The 18,906-nt window shown below is 47.7% G+C and overlaps 1 protein-coding gene across 24 annotated transcripts in view; it reads right to left on the minus strand.

Annotated features, from left to right (window-relative positions):
- MICAL3 (microtubule associated monooxygenase, calponin and LIM domain containing 3) overlaps positions 1-18,906 on the minus strand; it is a 134,857-nt gene that overhangs the window by 92,107 nt on the left and 23,844 nt on the right. The window lies entirely within an intron of this gene.

Consider the following 18,906-nt stretch of genomic DNA (forward strand, 5'->3'; position numbering starts at 1 on the left):
CACCTTCTAGAAGATAATAGCTAGAATCTGGTTGGTTGCTATCACCTTCTAGAAGATAATAGCTAGAATCTGGTTGGTTGCTATGGGCAACGTCTCCACTTCTAAAACTCTCACTTCAGTAAAGTTACCCCTAAATGTAAGTTCTGTGTGAACTGCGTAGGGTTAGAAGGAGAAGGGTGATAATCTGGTAGAACAGGATAGAGGGTCTGGGGGGGTAATAGGTAGAATAACACGGAAAGAGGGGTGTAGAAAAGAGGGGTGGTGATCGGGTATAATAGAACAGGGAGGTGAGTAGTTTGGGAACTTGATACAGAGTAAGGAGACTATTGCAATAGTCAATGTGGGAGAGAGAATGGGGGCATGAATCTTTGCAGGGTCTTGTGTGGGGTATGGGCGTATATACTGGATAGGTTTCTTAAGACCCCCGTGCACACTACACGATATCTTTAACGATTTGGCCGATTCCGACATATCGGAAAGACAAATCGATAAAATGTGAAGTGTGTACGCAATATATCGTGTAGTGCGCGCTCACGTGATCCCATGCAGGGGTAGCGGCATATCGGGCGGCGGTCAGTGTGTACAGACCGCCCGATATGTCGGCCCGTCGGCACCTGGGTTTTATGTCGCATCGCTGGGTACACACATCGTTCAGGGAGTACCCAGCTTTAGAAGCATACTGTGTGTGTAATAGGATTTAGATACAGACTGTGAACGTGGGGCACAAAGGACACTTCGGAGTCACGGATGGCACCTAGGCAGTCAGCATGAGGGGTGGGGTGCATGGTCGACCGAGATATCAGGTCGGCAACTACTGCCGACTGCTGGGAATATTGTTAACCATTTTTGAAAGACTGAGTATGAGGTGGTGAGACGCCATCCAAAATGAAATAGTAGAAAGTCAGTCAGTAAGCAAAAAAGGCGGGAATTAGCACATTGGTAAGACAATGCTGCGTCGCAGGGGGGGGGGGGGGGAAGACGGACGGACAGATTTAAGATGTGCAGAGAGTTATATGTGGGAGGGACGTGTCCTAGATCAGATATAAACTGTAGTGTACAGCCGGGTACACACTATGGGGGTCTATTTACTAAGCTGTTAGATAAAGTACCAGCCAATCAGCTCCTAACTGCCATGTCACAGGCTGTGTTTGAAAAATGACAATTGGGAGCTGATTGGCTGGTACCTTCTCACGGTTCACTTTAACTCCTAACACAGCTTAGTAAATAGACCCCTATAAGATTTATCATCCAATGTATCGTTCAGACGCAGATCGTACAGTGTGTATGACCAATCAGTCGCTCATCGCCTCGTCCCAGCTACTGCGCTGCACATGATGTAGTGTGTATGCACAATCACAAGATATATTGGTCCAATCTTTCCTCTGAATATGTCGCCTGGACGATCATTAATCTACACAATGATTGCACAGGGTGTACAGGAGAAAACAATCCGACATGATCTATTGTGCGGTCGTTTGGAAGATTGCGGAGTGTGTACGCTCTATATCAGGTGTTCTGAGATAACAGTTGCATTGTTTGTTACATTAAGTCATCCAGCATCTGTGGGCTACGTGCAAAAGCAGCCAGTATTTACTTTGCATGCACACAATTGTATTTGCCCCCATGCAGAGTAGCATGGTTTGTCCTGGCCTAGAGTTTATTTGCCCCTAACTGAAAAGATAGTGCGTCTGTCGACATCACCATAAGTCGCACCATTCAAGCATGTACTAGCCCTATGGGATTGCACAGATTTTGCGCTTGACCATGGCCTCCAATGTCAGCGATCAGCGTCTGAGTACGCATACACTTCAGCGACACACACATAACACAGACCATCACTGTACGTCTGCTTAGCCACCTCCCAGGAACGCATCGCACCATCACATTTTCCGCGATGTCTCAGATACCGTGCGTCTCAATCACAACAGTAAGTACACTGTGTAACGCATGCAACGGAGGAGTACATTAGGTCTCCCTACTGTGGTCATAGCAGGGAAGAGAGCGCAGAAGCAAGATGCAAAGCACAATGGCAGCTGCAAAAAGGGGTCTAGGCGTAATAAAAAGGGTTGTGAAGCCGAAAAAAACTCAGCCATTTGCGTTTTACATCACATATCTTCAAACGCTGCCCAGAAATGTCTGTGTTGACAACATACCTGCGTCCCTTTTCTTGCACTGCACAAAACTAAAATCGCAGGAAAACAGATCTCCCAGATCCGCTAGAGAAATCACTAAGCTGGTACATTTCATTTATATAACGGACCCACTGAAGTTCTGCCCCAAAATAACAGTTTGGCAAACAATGATTTTTAGACTTCTCCCCAGAATAAAAATAACTTGCTTGGATGAGACAACGACACTAAAAATAAAATGGTGAAGCCGGAACCACACGCGACCGAAGTTGCGCTTCCCATTATTTCAGACAAATTTACTTTACTGAAGTTTTATCCATAAAAACAGTATTTAAAAACCACCGACCAACTACCTGACCCATGAATGTTCCAATTACTGCAACTATTTACTTTAAACTCCCATTAAAACTTTGGAAGCTGCAGTTCACAGGCAAAAAGTTACTATACCCTACATGACGTTACAGAGAACTCCCTGCTCCAGCTTAGCAGGGGTCAAATGTTTTACAGAGACATATAAAGGCGGAATTACAGCGCAAGCAGGAACCTCTCCCTTGCATTGCGTTCTGTCAGACATACTGTAAATTCCCCCACTTTAAAACTAATGTTTTCTCTCCCATGAAGGGAGCACGTTTCTGCCATTAATGGGCCCCAGCAGATGACCGGGCAATTAACATGTCAGCGAGTCATGCCGCATTTTTTACATTGTTCGGCGTCTCCGTCCAGCTGCAACATATTGTACAACTAAACACTGTGGACATGCACAAAAGGGGGTCATAGGGCGAGGATACTGTAAAGCAGCCATATCACATTCCACTACCAGGATGGGATATAGAATGTTCCAGGCGTAGCAGGATATTGCAGCAGTTACAAGACAATAAAATTATGCAGCCGAATTCATTGAGCGTGATGCAATCCTTCGTGCGTCCACTGACCAGAGATTCATCCAATTTGGCTCCAACACCCGTGACCAAATTGGGTGGACAAGGCTGTCATGTAATCAGGCAGAGCGCACGGATCACATGGGGGTGTTATCTGGGTGGTCATCTGGTTAGGTTGTACACGACGCCGGTCGCATACATCTGAATGTGCCCTAATGGCTATAGGAGCCCCCCCCTCGCCATTAATCCAGGTCACCCCCACACAACAATAAACCTCTGTGTTTTCCTCGGGGGGGGGGGGTCTAAGACGGCCACACACAGATCACATTGGTGAATGATCGCATGGATCACTTTCCGCCAACAAAACATGGCAACCAACTATAGAGGTACCTCTACCAACCAGATCGTGCCAAAACTTCCAACCAACACTGCTGAAAATAAATCAATAGTTTTTAGTGATGGCTCAAGGCCGCCCCCACCATATATGTAAATGCAAGTTTTACCATGTAGTAACACGCAGATTACGAAGCCTGTCTACTACTATGGACGGTTCCTCGTTTCGCAGGCTACAACGGACAGGAACGAGAGGGCGGGAAAGGGATTTTTTTATAATCATGTTTTTGCAATCAGAAAGTTCTTGTAATGAAGCGCTTGGCCGCTGTGTGCGACGGACTGTAGCGGTCAGTCTGACCGTCATAGAAGCATCTGCTTCCAGGTAGGGGTATAGGCCACTTCGCATCTGGAAAGGTTAGTGTGCACAAGTAATTCCACCTCCTTCCCTTTCTGCAGACAGGGGACTATTGTCTCCATATTAGGACATAGTGCACATCCCCTCACAAACACCCATACCTGCCCGAGCGCACACACACCGGTGCACAGGAGGCCACCAGCTGCCAACAACGTCACATCGTTCCTGCAAGACTGTGATCCAGGGATGAGGCCGCCCCTGAACTACAACTCTCAGCAATGCCGTCAGTCCCTGCTCCATCCGCATAGGGGGATCTGAGACAGGACTAATTATATTAATGCTGTTGCTTAACACCAGGCTGACCGGTCTGACCCTCAGCCCTGAAGTGATAGGGGTGGGTGCGGCTCGTTTATCTTGTACCCGATTGATCAGGACTGATGGGGGCTGCAGAACATTTGCACAGTATCTTGCTGTATGCCTGACAATGGGGGAAACCTGCCAATTACAAAAAGTGTGCAGGGAGGAGAGCGTACAACAGTCTCCTTCTGTTCCAAATGACAGTATGATAAGCGAGCAGAAAACAACAGCTGCCAACACAGATAACATGGCCGGCGGGCGCAGAGTATCAGCAGGGCAACTCATCAAACCCCTCCGATACTATACAGGCTGTTCCTGCTGTAAACCGCAGGACACCCCTCCCCCAGCCTGACAATCCGGGTACACGCATGTCAGTAGTGAGGCACCGTACACGCATGTCAGTAGTGAGGCACCGTACACGCATGTCAGTAGTGAGGCACCGTACACGCATGTCAGTAGTGAGGCACCGTACACGCATGTAAGTAGTGAGGCACCGTACACGCATGTCAGTAGTGAGGCACCGTACACGCATGTCAGTAGTGAGGCACCCCAGGGTCATGCTCATCCAGCCTCTAGTAGTCAGCGCTATAAATGACTTTATACAAGCATGTGACCCGTGCGCAGAGAGCCATACGGGGTGACGCGGTTTCACAAGCTAACAATTTATGAAGATGTTAAAATACTTTTCAAAATGCAGAAGTCACACTGATCAGTTCATGCAAGGTGGAGATAATTTACCTAAAAAAAGGATTAATGCTACTACTGTGTATACATCAGGCCTGGCCAACCTGTGGCTGCCCCAGCTGTTGTGAAACTACAAGTCCCAGCATGCCCTGCCAGAGTTTTAGAATTCCCTAGTAGCAAAATTGTGGCCGGGGATGCTGGGACTTGTAGTTTCACAACAGCTGGAGAGGCACAGGTTGGTGCGGCCTGGTGTATTATTATAACTGTGCAGTTGTATAGCGCTGCGAGGCAAAAAACTATCCTACCAAATACACTACCGTGCAGGTCTCTCCCCTGCGCAGTCAGGTCACAATTCGCATCTGTGAAGCAATCGTTTCCCTGGGACTTGCAATCGCTTTGTAACTTTTGTGCCTGAATCGTAGACAGATGTGATTGCTCAGTAATGTCACCGTTAGATAATGTCCGTCTGTTACTATTTCAGACTTCCCGCATGTGCAGAGCAGACATTATTGCACAAGCGTTCTGTGCATTTTTCTTTCTGGCCTAGGAGATGAGTCCTAATTTTATTTATGCAGGCAGACCGCCATGCAAGACCCCACCCATGCCATGTGTAAGAGGGGGTCTGTGACAACATACTAGCTGCATGGTGCATGACAGATTGGGGGGGGGGGGGGCGCAGCAGAAGTAGGGATCACTTGACAAGGAGCAGTAGAGGAAAATATAAAAATTAAAAGTATATTTGATAATTGTGATAAGGTCGGGGTAGCGGGTCCCTCTCCTGGGGTAGATGGAGACCACCTTACACACAGCAGCCAGGAAACAGCACTCCAGTCGTGGATTTTCGTGCAAGCTGGACGGTGCCAGTTTTTATTGTGCAATTTCAACAATCAAAGAAACAAAAACATAAAATAAACCCTAGCCCAGCTGGGCACTAACTAGACAGCAAGTTCCCTATCTAACAGAACACTAAACAAAATCCCCGTCCACAGTACCTTCTGGTTTACAGCCAACAGTGACTCAGAGCAAGCTAACCTGCGGCCTGCTCTCCCAGGTATGAGACACTCAGCTATGAAAAAACCCAGCTTATCTGAGACACTTTCAGGTGCAAGCCCTAATGAGTCTGCTACCTGGCTGAAAGGCCCAACACCTGGAGTGGCCTGTGGATGGAGCACTCCCTCTCCTCACATCCACACCCCCAGGACCATTCTGGCTTTCACAGAAGCCGACATTTTTAATCTGCTTATCCAACAGACTTCACCTGGGGGTTTTAAAAGACATAAGACAGAAATCTGGGACATATATAGCAGCCATTCCACACTTCTCCAGTGCTTCTATCACATAATCTAAAGCCAAGAACCAGTGTTAAAGCGAATGAGCCTCCCAAGCGCAATCATGCACTTTACAGAGGTGCAATTCTACATCATCGTCCATTTTGGAACTACGGGAGCACCAGAGAATCAGATTAGTCACAATAACCGGGGAGACGAGCTGGAGGAACCACAGTCGTGTTAGAAATACAGGAGTGTAGGACTTGGGTGTGAGCGCCGATCGCAGGAGGTTTTCAGTAGCATCTGGCTGTCAGTGACAAGGTAGGAGGACCTAGAGCTAAGGTGTCGCCTATCACAGCATTAGGGAAAACAGTCATTTATAGCAAAAACGTTGTCAACTACAACAGAAACCACAACAGACAGCTCACGTGACTCTAATCTCACACACGCGGCTTGTCTATAATAAGAGATGGACCTTTTTTTTCCCTCCATCTTTTTGCGCAACATTAATATAAGAGCTGCGAACAGAAATAGACGATTGCTGCGCTCCGGAACGCAATTCTCCAGATAAGGATTTGCTCTGTGTGAGGGCAAAATGTATCCAGCAGCCAGGAAGAGGCATAAACATGAAGCAAAACCCCCAGAGCTCGCAATTCACGTCACACACTCACCCAACATGTTGTAACGAGACTGGAGAAACATTATACAGTAGGTGATACGGAGACAGCTCAGTAACTAGGACACTTATGCAGCCGGAATAATCCACCACAGCGAGGAGAATTGTATATAGTGAGCGCGGGAATATGACAGGATGGCAGAAATATGCAGGAGAGGCCTGAAAAGCCTTTATCCCGGAGATAATGACACAATAACCTCACTTCATGCTGAAAAGCAGCGAGACGCTGCCTCAGGGCACCCAACAAAGAGCATGTGTGTAATTATATATATGTGTGTGTGTGTGTGTGTGTAATTACATATGTGTGTCATTATATGTAGGTGTGTAATTATATGTGTGTGTCATATGTGTGAGCGCGCATGTGTAATTATATATGTCATTATATATGTGTGTGCGCGCGCGCATGTGTGTATATGTATGTGTGTGTGTGTGTGTGTAATTATATATGTGTGTGCGCATGTGTGAATATGTATGTGTGTGTGTGTCATTATGTGTGTGTGCACGCGTGTATATGTGTGTGTAATTATATATGTGTCATTATATGTGTGTGTGCGCGCTCATGTGTGTAATTATGTGTTTATATGTATGAGTGTATGTGTATATATGTATGTGTGTGTATATATATATATATATATATAATTATATATGTGTGTAATTATACGTGTGTGTATATGAGTGTAATAATGTGTGTGCACATGTGTATATGTGTATGTATGTGTGTAATTATATATGAGTGTATATGTGTGTGCATGTGTGTAATTATATGTAATTGTGTATGTGTGTAATTATATATGTGTGTAATTATATATGTGTGCGCGCGCATGTGTGTAATTATACACACATGCATATATAATTACACACATGCACACTTACATATACACACATATATAATTGTACTTACATATAATTACACATGCATATATAATTACACACTTACATATACACACATGCATACTTACATATACACACACGCATATATCTGTAATTATATATGCGTGTATGTGTGTGCATGTGTGTAATTAAATATGCGTATGTGTGTGCGCATGTGTGTATGTAAGTGTGCATGTGTGTAATTATATATGTGCGTGTATATGTATGTGTGTGCATGCGTGTAATTATATGTGTGTATATATGTATGTGTGCATGTGTGTAATTATATATGCATGTGTATATTCATATACGGCCGTAATCATATATTACTGCCGCAGTCGCGCCAAAAAGCCCTTCTCAGCTCGCCAGGTCCCGACCAACTTGACTTGCGCCAAGCAGCTTTTTATCTGAAATGAGGTAACGATGCAACAAAACCGCTTAACAAAACTGCATGGATTAATCTCATATGCGACATTTGGGGTACGGGATGCTGGCGCTCGGGATCCCTGTGGTCAGAATCCAGAAGCCGGCATCCCGATAGGGTTAGGATACAAGTACCTTAACCCTACCCCTCCTTCCCTCCGGCCTAAACCTATCCCCTACCCTAGTGCCTATCCCTAACCTTCCCCCCCTAGTGCCTATCCCTAACCTTCCCCCCCCAGTGCCTATCCCTAACCTTCCCCCTTAGTGCCTTACCTCCCCCCTCTCGTGCCTATCCCTAACCTTACCCCCTAGTGCCTAACCCTAACCACCCCCCCCCCTAGGGCCTAACCTTCCCCCTCTAGTGACTAACCCTAACCTTCCCCCCCCAGTGCCTAACCCTAACCTTCCCCCCCCTAGTGCCTAACCCTAACCTCCCCCCCAGTGCCTAACCCTAACCTTCCCCCCTAGTGCCTAACCCTAACCACCCCCCCCCCTAGGGCCTAACCTTCCCCCTCTAGTGACTAACCCTAACCTTCCCCCCCCAGTGCCTAACCCTAACCTTCCCCCCCCTAGTGCCTAACCCTAACCTCCCCCCCCAGTGCCTAACCCTAACCTTCCCCCCTAGTGCCTAACCCTAACTAACTTTCCCCCCTAGTGACTAATCCTAACTAACCTTCCCCCCCCCCCTAGTGCCTAACCCTAACCTTGCCCCCCTAGTGCCTTACCTCCCCCCTCTAGTGCCTAACCCTAACCTGCCCCCCTAGTGCCTAACCCTAACTAACCTTCCCCCCCCTAGTGCCTAACCCTAACTAACCTTCCCCCAGTGCCTAACCCTAACTAACCTTCCCCCAGTGCCTAACCCTAACTAACCTTCCCCCAGTGCCTAACCCTAACTAACCTTCCCCCCTAGAGCCCAACCCTAACTAACCTTCCCCCCAGTGCCTAACCCTAACTAACCTTCCCCCCCAGTGCCTAACCTAACCTTCCCCCCAGTGCCTAACCCTAACCTTCCCCCCCCAGTGCCTAACCCTAACCTTCCCCCCCCAGTGCCTAACCCTAACCTCCCCCCCCTAGTGCCTAACCCTAACCTCCCCCCCCTAGTGCCTAACCCTAACCTCCCCCCCAGTGCCTAACCCTAACCTCCCCCCCAGTGCCTAACCCTAACCTCCCCCCCAGTGCCTAACCCTAACCTCCCCCCCTAGTGCCTAACCCTAACCTCCCCCCTAGTGCCTAACCCTAACCTCCCCCCCTAGTGCCTAACTCTAACCTCCCCCCCTAGTGCCTAACCCTAACCTCCCCCCCTAGTGCCTGACCCTAACTAACCTTCCTCCCCCTAGTGCCTGACCCTAACTAACCTTCCTCCCCCTAGTGCCTAACCCTAACCTTCCCCCCTAGAGCCCAACCCTAACCTTGCCCCCCTAGTGCCTAACCTCCCCCCCAGTGCCTAACCCTAACCTTCCCCCCCTAGTGCCTAACCCTAACCTTCCCCCCTAGTGCCTAACCCTAACCTTCCCCCCTAGTGCCTAACCCTAACTAACCTTCCCCCATAGGGTTAGGCACTAACTAACCTTCCCCCCTAGACCCTAACTAACCTTCCCCCCCTAGAGCCTAACTAACCTTCCCCCCCAGTGCTTTTCCCTAACCTTCCCCCCCTAGTGCCTAACCCTAACCTTCCCCCCCTAGTGCCTAACCCTAACCTTCCCCCCCTAGTGCCTAACCCTAACCTTCCCCCCCTAGTGCCTAACCCTAACCTTCCCCCCCTAGTGCCTAACCCTAACCTTCCCCCCCTAGTGCCTAACCCTAACCTTCCCCCCCTAGTGCCTAACCCTAACCTTCCCCCCCTAGTGCCTAACCCTAACCTTCCCCCCCTAGTGCCTAACCCTAACCTTCCCCCCCTAGTGCCTAACCCTAACCTTCCCCCCCTAGTGCCTAACCCTAACCTTCCCCCCCTAGTGCCTAACCCTAACCTTCCCCCCCCTAGTGCCTAACCCTAACCTTCCCCCCCTAGTGCCTAACCCTAACCTTCCCCCCTAGTGCCTAACCCCAACTAACCTTCCCCCCTAGAGCCTAACCCTAACCTTCCCCCCCAGTGCCTAACCCTAAACCTCTCCCCCACTGTCGAAGCCGGATAATTGGCTGATATAGGATCGGTTTCAAATTAGATCTGCGCAATGCCATTTTGCGAATGGCAATGAGACACCATTTTGCGACTGGCCGCCCAGCGCCATTTTAGTGAAACTCGCCACTATAAGTACATACAGCGATGCTATTATTTAGCGTCCCTGTCGACCTATGACTGTCTAACATCTGGTGTCTATCGAGACACTGTCGATCATTTTACTGTAGATCTTTCAATCCACACCCGGAATGGACAGGTTGATAAAACATTGGAGTAAATTCTAGCCTCCAGCAAAAAATACCCAACAGTAATAATATTTGTAGAAACCAACATATTGCCATGGTGATTAGCTACCGAGCACCGCCATCATGGTGATTAGCTGCCGAGCACCGCCATCATGGTGATTAGCTGCCGAGCACCGCCATCATGGTGATTAGCTGCCGAGCACCGCCATCATGGTGATTAGCTGCCGAGCACCGCCATCATGGTGATTAGCTGCCGAGCACCGCCATCATGGTGATTAGCTGCCGAGCACCGCCATCATGGTGATTAGCTGCCGAGCACCGCCATCATGGTGATTAGCTGCCGAGCACCGCCATCATGGTTTTTAACAAAAAAAAAAAAAAAAAACAGGACCCCCAAGTGACCCTCGTGCCCACAAACACCCCTCCCCTCCTCCCATTACTTCCTTTTAGGACCTGTGAAAAAATATAATAGCATCTAGTCCAACTCGTCGGGTTAATTTGGGTTCATCCAATGTCTGAATCGCGGCAGAAAGGACAGCGGCCAAGCGACAACAATTTGGGTTGAAAAAAAGCGCCAGAAACAAAAATGCGCCATGTGGGACCCCCAGCTTTAGCAGACATGTACCCCCAATCACTGCTGACGACACTTGGCTGGTAATCGTGTGGCCCGTATGTACTAAACCTGCACAAATCCCTCCGACAGTCAGGAGCCCTCCATGGTTTAAGTAAGATCCCTTAGCCAGGGTCTATCACCCTGCATCATTATTAATGTATCGCACAGCGAGCAATGGCCGGCGTATCATCTGCCAAATTACTCTAACAACAACATTGTCAGGCACATTCCAGTCTCTGGCAAACACATTACACAAGACTGCTATTATTAAAGATGTTCCTCCATTTAAAGTATAAGAAAAACTCAACCACAAAACACAACATTTCATTACAGCGTCAGCCAGAAAATAAATTACTAAAAAGTCAGTTTATCCATCTGTGAGTCATGTCGGCTGTAACATACACAAACCACTATAAAGTCATGTTCCTGCATTAACTTATAGCCTGGAGCAGGCACAACTTACGCTTTAATAGACCATATTATACCGTGAACTGCCGGCCCTTACCGGGTGTGTACGTTCAGTCATCACAGGCAGATTATCTGTACACTGATACACACGGATCCTATAAAAGGGTCTGCCTGTCCAGCTATAGAGGATTAATGTGGGGGGTGGGGCAGAGCCGGTCAGGTATAGTCAGATATAATAAGCCCCCCACCTGCTATCAGCCCCTCCACACGTCTGACAAGATTAGCGTCACACAGACCACAGTAGGGGATTAGCCGTTTTGGGAGTTAGTAGGTTTAGTAACTACATTCACCGGACCACGCCTCTCCCCCACACTACACCCCAGAGACAGGCACGCCGCCTGTTAGGAGACCAAGGGGGAGATGCATTAAGCCTTGGCGAGAGATAAAAGTGGAGAATGATAAAGTACCAACCAATCAGCTCCTAACTCATTTTTCAAACGTAGGGCGGGATGCAGGACATCGCATTCGGGATGCATCCCACCGCTGTGCGCATGCAGCCAGCGTTCATTAAGAGGCATTCAGAATGAGTAGACCTTTGCGATGGAGGGCCTTCCCGGTCTATGACCCAGAAACACTGCTGGTGTCATCCTGCAGGTTCATGTGCGCTACGGGGGATGATGCGCATTCCGGGACTTGGTGCATATGAGAATGGCGGTCAACCACGCATTTTGGGTATTTCTACCTTTGCTGCATCCCGCTTACAGCCTGTAACGTGACAGTTAGGAGCTGATTGGTTGGTACTTTATCTCCTCCCAAGACCTTCACACCAAATTCTTAGGAAAAGCACCAGCTCCACAGCCTAAGCACAGACCACCTTTATACTTATTGTCTAGAGAAGATCCTCTCCTAGATGCGTGCAAAAAGTCCCCCTCAAAACCAGAACCTGCCCAGCACCACTTCCCAATGGCAGGCTGAGTAGCTTCCTTATCAGACCTTTATGTTGGGAGGGGGAACTCCGAGGACCAGTTAGGGCTGCTTCGCTGATGAATGAGGCACTTGTGGATAAAAGCAGACCGGGGGCCGTACAAAGCCTGCTACAGGGGGCCCCCCATGAGGTACCCAACCACAACTCCCGGCCGGCACCTTCCCACCCACATCCTGCACGTAATTAAGGAGAAGTAAGAAAAAAATAAAAATAAGACATGATGAAAATTCATCCTGGAAAGCTGCAATTACCTCAGCAAAGACGACTCATTACCCTGTCTGCCAAGCCAGGCCTGCTTCATTTATGTCAGCTTTAGCCGACGGTCTCCTTGTGCATGTCACGGCCTGACTGTGATGCACAGGGGCGGGGAGGGTCTGAGACATTATCCGTCTATACAGGAACATAGACAGGCCTGCCAAACCCAAGCACCTGCCGAGCACACGTGCGTGCGCACGCACGCACAGAGAGCTGCTCACAACCGACACAGTAATGTGCCGACACCAAAGCCTCACACTGCATTAGAAATGGGAAGGTTAGCCACAAAATGGGTTAAAATGTACCACACAAACCCACGCGGCTCATCCAGGCCGCAGATTGAAGGTAAAAGGCCAGAAACTCTAACAGTGATCACCGCAGTGTACAGAGGGCCTGATTCAGCAAGGATCGCTATTCTGCTAGAACGCACGCAGCGCAGTTGCTAATATTAGCGGTGAATTGCAAATGTTTGCAATCGCATTGCGATCACAGCCGGACGCCCACTTCCCCTTACTCACATCCGTATACTTGGGCAATATAGCGAAATAATCGGCGACATCGGACCCATTCGCACATATAAGGCATGTCACACCTCACTCAGGAATTGCGTACTTCAGCACACGCTATGAGGCCTCAGGCTGTGTAGGGTATTGCAGTGGGTAATTTACGCACGCCCCTGAAACGCTGTCCCAACGCACTGGCACGCCTGCGTTCCCATCGCAATTGCTAGTTCTCGCACTGCGATGCATGCGCAATGCGAATTAATCATCTGACTGCGTGCGTCTTTGCTACTGTGATCCTCGCTGAATCAGGAGAGGAGAACATAAGGAGTAAGTGCAGCAGCGGTGATAATGGGGAGGGACATTTCTCCTAAGCACACCAGACTTCCCGTCAGTAGACCTATTGAAAGACGTAGCGAGGAAACAGAAGATAAAAGATCTCAGGTTGGTAAGAAAGCGACATTTTGCGTAGCTTGATGAAAAATAAACATCTTATTTGGAGGCGTCTCACTTGCACGACGGCAGCGCGTATTCTGTATCACCATCGCCGTCAGAGACAATCTGGGGGGGTCCAGAGTTGCCAGTCCCACAACGATTATTTGAACGATCATCAATAATTATATCGATAGTTCATCGTTGAAAAAAATCGTTCACTTTCCAAGTTAAACGATGAACGATTATCGTTCATGCGCGTTCACATTTGTAGTCTGAAGTTCAGTCAGACTGACCAACGCAACGATTTTCAGTAAGGGAATATGCAAAAATCGTTTGTAGTTCAAAAAAAATCGTTCATTACATTTAGTAAAGGAACGATTTTAGCAAACGATTTTCATTCGTTTCTTCAAGAGAAAACTGAACGAAAACCGTTTAGTAAAATCGTTCATTTATAGAATCGCTGTGTGTCTGCAGCTTTAGTCGTAACCGGCTTCTCACTGACATCTGTAAACAGCGATGTCACAGCGCTCACATCTGGTATGATTACATCCAGCTTATTACACGATGCAGCTTTTATTAGCGTCCGTCAGATGACGCCATCTGACAGGTCCACGTTGGAATTATTATCTTGCCATCCCCTGGGCTCGGTGTACTGGGAAACACATTCCAGAAAGACACATCCACCATGTGTAACCATTATGGTCCCTCACCGGTTCCAACAATGAAGAGGGGGGGGGAGAGGCGAAATGGGGCCTTTAGATGGGGGGGGTGGTCCTAGGTTCCAAAAACGGGGTCAGGATCAGACACAATTCTGACCAAGCCCTGAATATGTGACCACATTACAGAGGTGGTAAATAAATTATCATCGGTATCTAGTGATCACCCCCCACCACCACCCCAAGATTACTCGCCATCTACGCGCCCACAGCTGAACTCCGCTGCAGTAGCCGAGGCCAAACCGGTACGTTCAACAACATTTGATGACGCAGGCGGCAGCTGCAGGCTGCTCAGTCACATGTGAATAAGGGGGCGATGTACTAAGACCCTCATTCAGAGCCGCTCGCTATTTGCGGTCGTTCGTTCTAAAACAAGGGGTGGCTATTCAAATGAACCGTTCGCTAATTGCGGTCTGTTCACTCCTCTAAGTCTGAACGAGCGGCTCTGAATCAGGGCCTAAGTGATGAGTGATAAACAACCAATCAGCTCCTGTCATTTTTCAAACACAGCCTAGAACATGACTGTTAGGAGCCGAGTGGCTGGTAGTTTATCACCCTCCAATTTATCACTTCCCAGAGCTTTGTACATCTCCCATGTGAAATATGACGAGCTTTTACGGGACACAAATAAATCGTTTACTGCCACTTGGAATCCATGGCTGATACACTGTGACTGACCCTCTCCCTTCTCAGTAGCCCCTTTCCACTACATAGGTGATCAGAGGTCCCTTTTCCTCTCTAACAGCCTATGGTGGTCTTTACCTGGCCGCAGTGGTCCACCCCTGGCCTTCCAAGTTACCCGCCTCGCTCCCTCCGCCATCTTCTTACCAGTCCTGTTAGTTATAGTGACAAATCCCTGCAGGCCGGCAGTAGTTTGTGTCTACGGATATTTATACTGAAATGTCAAATTCAGTTCCCCATTCGCCTTATCACAGTGTCGCCTTTTGTAGAACACAACCGATAACAGTTACCACTCAGCCGCACATCTCAATGTATGGGTACGATGGATTTGCGACAATAATTAGTAGCTCCTTCGTGCAACCCGGCTACGACTTTAGCTTTCGCGCTCATTACTTGCGTGGTGCAAAGAGCATCGATTTGGTGTAACTCACTGTAACCATGTGTGGCATATCATTTCTCTATACAACACAAATAAAACCCAAAAGGCTATAGATTACAGCTTCAGTCACGTAAAACAAACAATGGTCCGGTCCACAAAATGGCTGCCTCTGTGCGGGCGGGAACAGATGAAGGGGTACAGACAGGAAGATCAAGTGACTGCATAAGAGCTGAATGTCCATTCCAAATACAGGCAGAAGACCTGATCCGAGTAACTGATAAACCACGGCTGGAATAAAAGGTTTAATTATACATTTCCATCAATGACGATTTCCGTACTTCCCTCATTAAGCTCCTATCTGAGCATGGGGGGGGGCGCTGCGCTGGGTGAGGGCAGATTCTACTGCCAGGTCCCTGGAATGCGTCGGATTAAGACTTCAGAAAGTATCGGCCTCTCCGTTAGCTGAAGAGATGACAACTCCGGCTGCAACAAAGGGCGGAAGAGAGAGGGAGGCGAAGTTTTTGGAAGGCAGAGAGAAATGTGGTTTTATTATTTATTCACAGATTAAATGGATTCATTCAGCGCTTTCCAAGCCTCCCCTTGTTCTGTGAGCGATGTGTCACTGGTCTGTACATAGAGATTTGGAACACAGAAAGCCATAGTAAAGCAGTATAGTGGGGGCCTATTTTCCTTTAATTAGCAAGTAATGTTAGAAGCGTGCATTTCTCTCGCTGCTCAATGCGTCACGTGCCATGCGACTGTGGTTGCTATAGTAGCCAAAGGACTCTGAAAATAGTTTTTAATAGTAGTCTTAAGAAACAAACCAAGGAAATGTATTTAAGCAGAGGTTCCCAGACTCGGGCCCTCATTCAGAGGCGGTCGCAAAAAGCGATCGCTCTCTCTGAATGAGGGCGGGCGCTTTTTTTTTTTTTTTTAGTACGGCCTCCTGGTCGCTAGCTAAGCTGTGGGTTACCACCCACAGCTTAGCGACCGACCAGGTTGATGGTCGCGATGGTGAACACCATCGCGACCATCGGGGCTTGCGACGAGACTGTAAGGTTGGGTCTCGGCACCTGCAAGCCCCAGGGAGCTTCCTGCTCTGATCGAGCAGGAAGCTCCCCACTGACATCACTGATGACTGTTTCTCTCTCGCTCCGGGGCTTGCGCATGCGCAGTGTGGCCGCTGCGCGTGTGCATGGCAAACATCGATCCGGTTGCGAGCGCATCGGAGCTTTCGACCGGGTCTGAATGAGACCCACGGTCCTCAAGACCTTAACGGTCCAGGTTTTAAGGATAGCCATGCTTGGACACACATGACAATTAGTACCTCAGTCTTTTTGATTTAACCATCTGTGCACAACCATGGATATCCTTAAAACCTTGACAGTTACGGTGACTTGAGAACAGAGTTTGGGAACCTCTGTATTAACAGGCAACATTATTATTGCTTGCTACAGCAATTTATACAATAAAAAAAAACATGCCTCATGTTTTTCTTTAAAGTAGTTCCCCTCCATCAGATTGCTTTGTACATGTTCATTTGTAAATTCTAATGGTAGAAGAATCTGTTTAATCTTTGTAGATTTCTTCTCTGCTTTGCAGCAATGCCTATATATCAGCAGGAAGAGTTGTTTCTTCTGTAGTTGACCCCTGATAGGACACAAACTACTTTCTGCCTACAGCTAAGGCCAATGAGGGTACAGAGGAGCTCTGGCCCTAAGCCCAAAGGTTAGCCAATAGGATATAAAGACATGGCTGAGAAGCACAGAAGACAGGAAGATAAGGTTGGGTTATAGTAAAAGTTGCAGGAGGGCGCTATCACAAGACTGAAAATTAATCTGTGCTTCCAAGGACAGGAAACAAATAAAGAATTAAGACACTTGCTACAGAACCGCTACAAAGGCCTTTCGGGAAGGAGAGGGGGGGGAAATACATTTCATTTTAAGGGAATAAATTATTTATGGGATCTTTTCATTCTCGCAGGCACCTCTTAATCAGATTCCCAGTGAATTAATGAGATTCCGCGCTGGCAGTACGACGTGGCAGCAGGCGGTTATGACCATCACACAAAAACCCTCCGAATTTCAATCATTCAACTTCCCACCAAAATCACTGCAAGCACTGGCATCAGTCCTGGCAGGGGATGCTGGAACTTGTAGTTCCACAACAGCCCTAGCACGATTCTGTTAAGGTTTAAAAGGGGATCGATGATCAGTCTGAGAGTCAATATTAAAATATGAATTGCTGAGTGCTCTATAATATCTGCACACAGGAACCTTTACTCCCTGCGACGACTATTAGTCAGAGACCGCTCACCCAACAGAGATTCCATCTTGTTCTCAATATCTGAGGGATACTGAAAATGCATTTCCTGATAATGGGGGCACTAGGTGGCACTGTCCCATTAGTGCCTGCCACTAGGATAATGCAGGCTTATATGCGCTCAGTACAAAGCTTTCGGTTGTGTACCCGGACAAGTCCAGCGTAGGGATCCGGCAGCTCTCAGGTAATGGACATTAGCTGTTGCCAAGTCTAATTTACACTGGCAGAGGCATGCACCCAGCCAGATAACATATGGAGGGCAGAGCAAACAGCAGCCCCACCCCCTGCGGCTTTGTTTCTTGCAGGTAACCTTCCGTCAAAGTCACCCCCTTCCCTCCTCCACAGCAGGACAGGATCTATCATGGAATTATTTTACCAGAAAAGGTGCGATGCTGGGGCAGACGCCTTTTACATCCATCACCTCTAATGGAGCATACACACGGTCAGATTTGTCAGACTTGTCAGATTTGTCAGATGAACGACTGAACGACTGAACGACTGAACGATTGAACGATTTGAACGATTTTACCAAAGTTTTGAACGATTTGAACGATTTTTGACTGCATTAAAATGAATGGAATCGTCCAAGTCTGACTGCAAACACATCAGATGTCAGATATCGTTATCTGACAAACGGGAACGCGCATCGTTGATCGTCCATCGTTCAGGCATGTCAGATATGAACGATTTTCCTTCAGATATGAACGACTGAACGATTTTTAAATCGTTATCGTTCATATCTGAAGGAAAAATCTGATCGTGTGTATGCACCATTAGTCTTTAAAAAGGAAGACCCCCACTAATACCGATATTTACAAAGTTAAACCCTCTAATGTTTACTGCCGTCACCTAAACACAGGGGGGTCATTCCTGCTGAGGTAAATGGACTCACACCTGTTTCCCAGATCAATATCCATTTGCCATACTGCAATCAAATATAGGTTATATGAGAGTTACCCAAACTCCGCCATTACAGTCCAGGGTTTAAGGATAGCCATGGTTGAGCACAGGTGAATTAATTCTTACCTCAGTCAATTTGACTTAACCATCTGGACTCAAACATATATATGTTTAAAACCTGGACTGTAATGTCGAAGTTTGAGAAACTCTGGGCTATATAATACTTATAATAAATGCATAACTGCCCCTTTAAACCGTCCTACAGCTGCGATATGGTCTACATAAAAATGGCCACGCCGGAAATATGTGACTGAACACCCCAATACGGTGACATGGCGTTTGGAAATGCAAAACTATCATTAAGAGTGACTGAGA

The sequence above is a fragment of the Taudactylus pleione genome, unplaced genomic scaffold (genome assembly GCF_031769625.1).
Source record: "Taudactylus pleione unplaced genomic scaffold, aTauple2 ptg000101l, whole genome shotgun sequence".
Taxonomy (NCBI): domain Eukaryota; kingdom Metazoa; phylum Chordata; class Amphibia; order Anura; family Myobatrachidae; genus Taudactylus; species Taudactylus pleione.